The sequence below is a fragment of the Rattus rattus genome, chromosome 16, assembly GCF_011064425.1.
Source record: "Rattus rattus isolate New Zealand chromosome 16, Rrattus_CSIRO_v1, whole genome shotgun sequence".
Lineage (NCBI taxonomy): Eukaryota > Metazoa > Chordata > Mammalia > Rodentia > Muridae > Rattus > Rattus rattus.
Window position 1 is genome coordinate 9,107,918 of NC_046169.1, and position 10,568 is coordinate 9,118,485.

Below are 10,568 nucleotides of genomic sequence, written 5' to 3' on the forward strand. Positions count from 1 at the left end.
AGCCGAGGCTGAGAGAAAGAAGTGAGTGCCAGGCATGTCCAGATTGAAAGAGGTTGGCTAGGACTCCATCCAAAGACTAGAGAGAAATAATTAACCAGTCTGCTATTTGCTTCAGTGGCAGTGGCTTTGTTGAAATAATTTTTATGTGCTTTGAGATCTGCTTTTTTTTTTTTTTAGTAGACTCTGAGCCAGATTCTCTAGCCCTTTTAGAGATTGGTATTAACCAGTACTCTTTAACACATTCTTTTTTCTTCTCAAACCAGCTAAAAATAGTTTTGTGGTTAACAACCAAGAATTTAGACTGATTCACCAGACAACTTGATGTCGGTTAGTCTTAAGTTCAGCTGTGAAGATTCGGAACACCCTCCACCCCCATCCCTGCCAAATAAGAGACTGTCTTAAATAAGAAAGTTTATCTTTTTCTCACTTAAAAGCCTCAATGAGCAGCTTTGGGTAGGCTGGCAGCACAAAGATGTCCTGAATTTTTCTGGATGCTTGTTCTTCCATCCCTCAGATGTGGCACTATCCCTGTGGTCCAAGATGACAACTCAAACTCCAGCCATCATGTTACCCTTCAAGGGTCATCTTGCTTTGTTTTGTTATAAATGTATCAGGCTGTGGTGTCATACACTTAAAATTCTAGCACTTGAGAAGCTAAGGCAGGAAGATTGAAAGTGTGAGTCTAACACATAGTGAAATGGAAAAAATTATCATCTTTTTTGAGACAAGGATTCACTCTAGTTCAGACAGACATAAAATTTGTAGCAATATTCCTGCTTCAGCTGGAATTACAGATGCTTGGCTGGGCCTTGAAGACCGTTCTGTTTCAATCTCCTGAGTGCTGGGATTTACAAGCGTGTGCCATTGCGTGCAGCTGGCAGCTGTCTTTCTGTATGTGCGCTGCTACGCGTATGTGTGCAAGTGCCTATGCTTGTGCGCGTGAAAACCAAAGGTCAAAGTTAGGTGTCTTCCACAATTGCCCTCTACCTTAGTTTTACTTTAGAAATTTATCTCAGGAAGCTGGAGAGATGACTCAGCAGTCGGCTAAGAACACTGGCCCATCTTCCAGAGAACCCAAGTTCAATCCCCAGCATCCACGTGGTGGCTTACAGCCATCTGTAACTCCAGGCCTAAAGGATCCAATGCTCAGGGGACGGGCCCCCTGGGAGCACTGCACACATGTGGTCTGCAGACATATGTGCAGGCAAAACACCCACTCACATAAAATAATAAGATATCATTTAAAATGTGGCTTATTTCTATTATTACTTTAATTATGTAGATGTGTGTATATCTATGCGTGGGTATGTGTAGATGAGTGGAAGCGTCTTAGAAGATCAGAAGAGGACATCAGATCCCCTGGAGGTAGTTGTGAGCCACCCAATGTGGGGGCTGGGCTTTGAAGTCAGATCCTCTGGAAGAATAATAAGTACTTGTAGCCCGGTGGGCCATCTTTCGCATATATAACATTCAGCCATTAGGTGGGTCCTGAAGATTCAAATTTAGGCCTTCATCCCTGTGGGACAAGTTCTTTACCCACTGAGTCATCTCTCCAGTCTATCTTTGTGGTTTGTTTGTTTGTTTGTTTGGTTGGTTGGTTGGTTGGTTATTGAGACTCACTATATAGCTCTGGCTGCCCTGGAAGTCACTCTGTAGACCAAACTGGCCTCTCATCCACCTGCCTCTACCTCCTGAATGCTGGGATTCAAAAATGTTTGCCACCATACTGGATTTCACAGCCTTAATGTTCCTTAAGTTCTTTGAAGGAACATTCTTGAATGCTTAAAGCTTAGCTTCTGGCTGGAGAGATGGCTCAGCGGTTAAGAACACTGACTGTTCTTCCAGAGGTCCTGAGTTTAATTCCCAGCAACCACATGGTGGCTCACAACCACTTGGTATATGTGCTGCCGAAGCGAGCACCTCACAACCATTTGGAATGGGATCCAATGCCCTCTTCTGGTGTGTCTGAAGACAGCTACAGTGTACTCATATGCATAAAATAAATAAATAAATCTTAAAAAAAACTTAGTTTCATAACTTTGTGAATTCTGTTGAAAACCTTTGAGCTGGATAGTTTGAAAAGGTGACTTTGATGCCATGTATGTTAGACCTCAGTTTCTAAATCTGTATTGTACTTGGTGTAATCCTGGTAGTTGGAAGGTAAAAGCATGAAGATCAGTAGTTATAGGATAGCTTTGGTTACAAAAAAAAGAGGACAGCTGGGGTTACATCAGATTCAGTCTCAAAAACAAATTTAAAAAACCAAAACGAAACAAAAATCTCACTGCCAAGAATGTATGTGCATAAGACACCTATTGCAAGGGTGACTGGGAACTGTAGTCTTTATTTGAAGGCCAGCTGTGTGGCTAGCTATGAATTCAGGGTTTTGTTCACTAGGAAATAAAGTAAGGGCAGCAATGGAGGATAAGTAGCCTTCTCTGTCAAAGAAGATGAAGCCAAAGCAAGGCTGAATATTCTCAGATATTTGCAACTTAATATCTTGTTTTTCAGGTCTACTGGGCCAGCCATAGACACAGCATGGGTTGCCTTCATTTTCATGAATGGAAATCTTCCTAGTATTTGATTATCATGCCCCACTGTGCTGATGAATAATTATCAAGTCGACAGGATCTGGAATCGCCATGGGAACAAGCCCCTGGGCGTGTCAGTTCTAGATAGAACTGATTGAGATAGGAAACCCCACTCTGAATGTGGATAGGGCCATCCAATCTGCTGGGGTTCAGTACTGAATGAAAAGGAGAAAGTGCTTCATGCTCCGGATGCAAGCCTTATAAAAATGGCCCTCACATGCTCTTCTATTTCAAAGGTTAGTCTCCAGTAAGTGGCACTATTTGAAATGATTAGAAGGATTAGGGAGGGGTTGGGGATTTAGCTCAGTGGTAGAGCACTTGCCTAGCAAGCACAAGGCCCTGGGTTCGGTCCCCAGCTCCGAAAAAAAAAGAAAAAAGAAAAAAAAAAAAAAGAGGAAGAAGGATTAGGGAGTGGGACCACATTCGAGGAAGTGTGTCATATAACAGTTGCCTTGGCCATGGTGTCTCTTCAAGACAAGGTTTCCCTGTGTAGCCCCCATTGTCCTGGAACTTGCTTTGTGGAGCAGGTTGGCCTTGAACTTAGATATCTGCCTGCCTCTCGAGTGCTGAGATTAATAACGGAGTGTGCTACCATGCCCAGCCAAATCCTTTGTTTTTTTCAATTGCCCTTCTTGGGTATTTTGTCAGAGCAATGAATAAATTGACTAATAGACTCAATTAACTCAGAGCAAAGATTTTGACATCCTAGACCCTGGCTGGAATACAGAGTCCCAGACGTTTAAAAAGTCAAGCTGAAGACATTACTAATGGAGTGAACTGAAGTAATGAAGTAATGAAGACATCACTAACTGAAGGCTGTTGTCCTAATTTCCTCTGTGGACAAACTAATTCATTCAGGAGCTCAAAGCTAAATGGATTGTTAAAGGGTGGGATGTTGTTGGAAGAAGGAAGTCATTAGATGGGAATTCCTTTTAAAAAATCCCTCCTTCTTTCCATCCTTCTTTTCTTGACACTGGGTCTCATATATTCCAGGATAACCTCAAAATTGTTATATAGCCAAGGATAGCCTTGAACTTTTGATCTTCCTATCTTTGCATCTAACTGCTGGGATTATAGATGTGAACTGACACTCTGCTCCTGGTTTAGGTGATGCTGAGAATTGAATTCAAGTCCTAATCCTCTTAGGTCACAGCTGCCCGCCTCTTTCAAAGAAACCAGGCTTGTTCCCATCCCAACCCTTAGTCTTTCCATCCCCAGACAGAGAGCTGGTAAACAAGTGAGCCTTGACCTGGTGGCCCTGCCCTGTTCCCCACTGCCCAAAGCCAAGATAGCTTTGTATTGTCAGCATTTGCCTGACTTCTACCATTTAGACTAGGTCACACATTCACATATGCACTGCTCCCTTCTCAAGAACAAACAACAATAAAAACAAAACAAAAAAAAAACAAAAACAAAAACAAACCAAAACTAAAAACCCTATAAGAGTCACAAACAAACCTCCATTTTTTCTTTGGGACTAGAGGCTCTCTCTCTCTCTTTGCAAGACCCTGCCGTGGTCTGGAGATAAGGCTCAGTAATGGAAAGTGCTGGCTGCTTTTCCAGAGGACCAGGGTTCAATGCCCAATACCCACATGGCAGCTCCCAACTGTCTGTAATTCCTGATCCAGGGAATCTGACACCCTCACACAGACATCCATGCAGTCAAACCACCTACATATATACAAAAAATATAAATAAATGAATTTTTTAAAAAGACCCCACCACTTTCCCTACAGTATATTATAACTTCCCTAATACTGTGGGAACCATTGGGTCTGTCTCATCCTTTTGGGGACCCCATAGTATTATCTATGACACAATGCCTAATCTCTTGGCTCTGAAAGAACTTGAAGAATTGAAGACTCTTTTCAGTTAGGACTTTATGGTGGTTGTACCTTCTTATGAAGCCCCTCCTTGGACCTAAAAGCTTGCTCTCCCACTTCAGTCCCTCATCATCATAGCTGCCTATGGCATGATTCTATACCAATAACTCCTGATATAAATAGTTTTGTCAACTTGACATAATGTAAAATCACCTGAGAAGAGATTCTAAATGACAGATTGTTTAGAGATTAGGTTGGCTTGTGTGTGTGTGTGTGTGTGTGTGTGTGTGTGTGTGTGTGTGTGTGTGTGTGTGTGTGTATTATCTTGATTACGTTGATATGGAAAGACTTGTCCACTGTGGGTGGTTCCATTCCCTGGGAGGAGGATTCCAGACTGTTTGATAGTGGAAAGAATGATCTGAACTCTAACCCAAACAAGTTTATTTGCTGATCTCTGCTTCTGACTGTAAATGTAACACGACCAGCTGTTTCTAGTTCTGCGAGTTCTGCTGTGAGCTAATTCCACTGGAGAACACATGGTCACTTTTTTTTTTAAGACAGAATTTCTCTATAGCTTTGGCTGCCTCGGAATTTGCTTTGTAGACCAAGCAAGTCTCTCTTTTTTTTTTTCTTTTTTTTCGGAGCTGGGGACCGAACCCAGGGCCTTGCGCTTGCTAGGCAAGCGCTCTACCACTGAGCTAAATCCCCAACCCCTACCAAGCAAGTCTCAAATGCACAGAGATATCTGCCTGTCTCTGCCTCTCAAGTGCTGGGATTAAAGGTGTGCACCATCGTTACCTGACTGACGGTGAAACTCTACAAGTTGAATAGGAAGTCTGTCTTGCTGGCCAGCAGCTACATGGGGAACTTGCTCAAATCATGTAGCCCCAACTACATCTTTCTTTGCCTTTTATGGACACAAAGCACATCCTGGTGGACACACTTCACTTAGCAAGAACAGTTAGTGAGGAGTGAAAACAGAAGCCAAAAGCAAGTACATCAGGGACTTTCCTGAATCCTAGAACTATGGACTATGTCTTTGTTCCTGTGTCAGCAAGCGTTGGGGCCTATGTGCTAGATTCTAAGGTTGGAATGGGGTCTCTAAGATGGCGTCAGTTATGCTAAGGTCTTGAGGCTGTAACCCAGAATAGTGAACTTGAAAAACCCTTTCTCCCTTAACTTGCCGACCTTTTCTGGATTCAGGTGTATATTGAAGACTAGCTGAGACATCCAGCCTTGTGGACTGAATAACTACTGGATTCTTGGACTTTCTCTTGGTAGACAGTCATTGTTGGACTAGCTAGGCCACAGCCTGAAGCCATCTGATAAATTCCACATATAGCCCACATATATGCACACATACACACAAACAAACATGCCTATATTCCCAGTATTCCAGAGAGTGTTGGAGACAAGAGAATCTTAAATTTGAGGTCATCAGCTGTGTGTATATGTGTGTGTGTGTGTGTGTGTGTGTGTATGTATTGCTGTCTGGCAGCTACGTGTGTGTGTGTGTGTGTGTGTGTGTGTGTGTGTGTGTGTGTGTGTGCATATTCATTCTATCAGATCCATTTCTCTTGAGAACCCTGACTAATACAGAGTTGGATAAGAGAAGGTGATGTTGTCAGGTGACTATGATCAAAATAGATTATAGATATATTGAAAACTCTCAGATAATAAGCAGAAATATCAAACGTGCAGAAGAAGGAAAGAAAGAAAAGAAATCCAGCTAGGGTTACAGAGGCTTGGCACACTAAGTCCCCAGAGAAGTGGCCAGAAGCTGGGATCATGCTGCTTGGTGTAGGCTACACAGCCTACTCTCCAGACAGAGAAGGAGGGATGTCTCTCAAAGCTACAATCTCGTGAGTGAGTGCCAGGGACTGGAGGAGGAAGAAGTGGGGACCGGCTGCCAATAGACTCACAAAGTCCGATGATGAAAATGTTTTTCCAAGTACTTGGATGTGGTGGTTACATAGTATTTAAACTATATTAGCATTAAGTCGCTCTCTTTCTTCTCTCTCTCTCTCTCTCTCTCTCTCTCTCTCTCTCTCTCTCTCTCTCTCTCTCTCTCTCCAAAGTCTCGTGTATCTCAGTCTGGCCTCAAACCCCCTATGCAGCTGATGCCATTGAACTTAAGATCATCCGGCCCCCACCTTCTGAGTACTGGGATAATAGGCACACACGCCACACCCAGTTTATGTCGTGCTGGGAACGGAACCCAGGGATTCAAGAAAGCTATGCAAGCGTCTACCAACTGAGCTACATCCTCAACCCCTGTTTGCCGGCTTTGTTATTTTGCTTTTTATGAGACAGTATCTGGAGATATTGCCCACCTAGGCTAGTATTGGACTCTTAGATTCAAGTGATCCTCCTGCCTCAGTCTCTCAAATAATGAGGACTACAGATGTGTATCACTGTACCCAGCTGCCTTGTTAGGTATAAAATAGCTAATTTTATATCAGGAGAATTCTACCATTAAAAAAAAAAAAAAGGAAAGAAGAATCACGGGCTGAAGACATAATATTTAGCTAGAATCTCCCAATGAGGGGCTGGGGTGTGGCTCAGTGGTAGAGCCCCTGCCTAGAATCCCCCAGTGAGGGGCTGGGGCGTGGCTCAGTGGTAGAGCCCCTGCCTAGAATCCCCAGTGAGGGGCTGGGGTGTGGCTCAGTGGTAGAGCCCCTGCCTAGAATCCCCCAGTGAGGGGCTGGGGTGTGGCTCAGTGGTAGAGCCCCTGCCTAGAATCCCCCAGTGAGGGGCTGGGGTGTGGCTCAATGCTAGAGCCCCTGCCTAGAATCCCCCAGTGAGGGGCTGGGGTGTGGCTCGTTGGTAGAGCCCCTGCCTAGAATCCCCAGTGAGGGGCTGGGGTTGTGGCTCAGTGGTAGAGCCCCTGCCTAGAATCCCCCAGTGAGGGACTGGGTGCATAACTTAGTGTGCGATGGCTACTCTTGGTTGTTAACTTGACTACAATAGGATTAACTAAAACCCCAAAATGAAGGGCACATCTGTGAGGGAGTTTTGCTTAATTCGAAGTAGAGAAAGATCTACTTTTAATCCAGATCTTGATGAATGAAGACACTTATAGGGGTTGGTGCTGATTCTAAGGTCCTGTTCCCTAATTGGTTCTTGACCAATCAATAAAGATGCCAGGGGCCAATTGCTGGGCGGAATGAAAGAGGCGGGACTTCCGGCTAAGAGACACAGAAAGAGAAAGGGAGATTTTGTTATGCTTCGGAGCGAGAAAGTGTGACCAGCCACGAGAGATATCAGGTGGAGTGACCACGGCCACCTCCCGAGGCAGGAGATTAGAAATGCAACTAAATAAGAAACTAAGAGAAGTTTTTGGTTGCTGAACAAGGAGAAGGTAACTGAACAACTAAAATGGAGGGCAGATTTAGGGGGCTGAGCTAAGAGTACTGGGAAGGCCACCAAAGCTTCGGGAGATTAGAAGTGTCCAGCAATTGGTCCAATAGGCAGGTTGAAAAATAAGCTTGTGTGTGTGTGTGTGTGTGTGTGTGTGTGTGTGTGTGTGTGTGTGTGTGTGTGTGTGTGTGTATGTTTCATCCAAGGATCGGAGGGAACCTGTTGTGCGGGTTCCCAGCCCAGTAGCATGGTCTGCCCAGAGTTTAAAGTCGGGTAGCAAAAACTACACGCTACAGACACACCTTTAATCCAGATCATTCGAGCTGGGAAACCCTACCTCTTAAGCTGTGCCACATTTTCGGGAAGAAGCCTATAGAAGAATGTGGAGAAAGAAAACTTGCTCTGTGCCTTCTGGCTTGCACATCACTAGCAAGTCCATTCCTTCACTGGCATTAGAACCTACTTCTTTGGGATTCCAGCGTATACCGAAGACCAGTGGAGACATCAGCCTTGTGGACTGAGAAACTACTGAATTCTTGGACTTTTCATTCATAGCCAGACAGTGTTGGATGAGCTGGACCGCAGCCTATAAGCTCCTCTAACAAATCCCACTTCTAGTCCCTGGTGGCTACTCTTTTTGGCAGCACTGACAGCCCCACCCACTTTCTCTGTGGAATGAATCACCACGATGGCTGGGACCCTGAAAGCTGGAGGCCCTTTAAGACCTTCATTACCATGTAGTCCAGGGGGGCTCAGGTCTGCGTGCTCTCCATATCACCCCATGTCCACTGTGGCCAAACTAACCACATGCCCAAATTTCTCCACAACTTTCCTGCCAGCAAGGTTCTACCATTTGAGGTTGATGATGGATTTTGTGTGTTTGAGAGCAATACCATTGCCTTTTATAAATGCAATGAGGAGCTGTGGGGTAGAATACCAGAGGTGGCTGAGCTTTGCTGACAGTGACATTGTTCCTCCAGCCAGCACCTGGGTGTCCCCTTCCCTCCCCCACCTGCCTTGGGCCTCATGTACCACAACAAACAGACACCAAAAATGTGAGCAAGGTGAGGTGAATCCTGGGGCTGCTGGACACTCACTGAAGGCAAGGAATTTTCTGGTGGGTAAGTGAGGGACACTGTCTGACCTCACAGTTGTCTGCACCCTATTGTGGTTCTCAAAACAGGTCTTAGAGTCTTCTTTTCACCAAGTTTTCCTCAATACCAAACCATGGTTCCTTGCCTGCATTCACCAGCCCCAGTTCAGGGCAGTCTTGGGGGAGGTGAAGCTGGATGAGAAGATGGCCCAGTTTGAGGCTAAGAAGCTTGCAGAGAGCCAGCCTAAAAGGGATACCCCAAGGATGGAAAAGAGCTTACCGGAAGAGAAACAGGAACCCCAGGTAGAGTGGAAAGAAGAACAAAGATGGTTTCCCACAGCACATGAGGAGGAAATGGCTGAATGTGATTAGGCACTGGCTGCTGAGGCCAAGGCCAAGGATCCCTCCACTGACCTGCCCAAGAGTACCTTTGTGTCGGATGAGTTTAAGCATAAGACTCTGTGGCACTGCCATATTTTGGGGAGCACTTTGATAAGGATGGCCAGTCCCCGTGGTGTAGGCATAAATTTTTCTCAACCTGCTTTAAGAAGGGTTCAACCTCTCCTCCAGCCCACCACCCACCAGAGGTAGCAGAAAAGAAAGTTATTGGGATACAGGGGAAGTTATTTAGAAACAGTTCTTTGGGGCGATTCTAATCTTCGTTGTTCTCAGTGCAGTCCACTAGCAAACACCAAACACGAATCAGCAGCTGACGACCAGTCCACTCGGCAGACACCACAACAGCAACTGTATTATATCCAGAAGAAACCGCAAGGTTGGCCACCCAGCCTGAGTTGGGCTTCTTGCTGCAGGAACCTCATGAGAAGTTCTTGGGCGAGTTTCTCTCTATGCACGCACCACGAATGGAGCTCAGGAACGCAATGTAAGGCGAACCAACCCAAGGGTGTCGTCAGCCAAGGATAGCAAGGTAGAGCAAACCAAACCAATGCTTGAGCTCCTGCGTTCTGTGGGGTCATATTTACAGTCCTTCTGAACATATCACATCCTTCCATGTGTGTGCTTTAGCAAGGCATCCTTTCTCCCGTGTCTGGTATCCTTTTACCTGTGTGCCCCAGCAGAACATCATTTGACATAAGTGCCTTTCCAAAGAAAACAGAGTGTCCACTTCAGTGTGGTATGCTGAGTACCACGTCCCTGAAGAGCTCACCCAGATCTTCGTGAGTTGTAGCCACATTGCTAGAATGCTCTGGAGATTGAAAAAACAGGGAAAAAACCTTTGCTAATGCCCTCCTTTCTGGAACCAGCAACAGCAGCTCCATTTCTGGCATTTTGGTCTTCCGAGACCAAGTGTTTGCCTTTCCATTGAGTCCATATTGGGAGGTGGACAATGAGTCATGGGGGAAGCTGGATTCTTGTGGCAGGAAACCCAGACCCTGGTTTGACAGTACTTTTCCCAGGAGGGGGACTTCCAGTACCTGGGCAATGCCATCAATCAAGGCACGACCTGCAAGTGAACATATAGAGATAGAGACAGAGACAGAACTATTCATTATACACATTCTGCTCCTCTGGATTACCCCGACTAATACACAGTGATGGAGCACCGAACTAGAACCCACCAGGGAGGATCGAAGGACATAGTTCAGAGGCAGAACACTTTCCAAGTATGAATAAAAGCCTAGGTTGTCATTACAAGAGAAGAGGAGGTGTTGGGGTGGGGGGAGAAAGAAGAGCATGAGG

The 10,568-nt window shown here is 45.3% G+C and overlaps 1 pseudogene; it reads left to right on the plus strand.

The window, feature by feature from the left end:
• Positions 1-5,440: 5,440 nt before the first annotated feature.
• LOC116885866 lies at positions 5,441-10,342 on the plus strand (annotated as a pseudogene).
• The last annotated feature ends 226 nt before the right edge of the window (positions 10,343-10,568 follow it).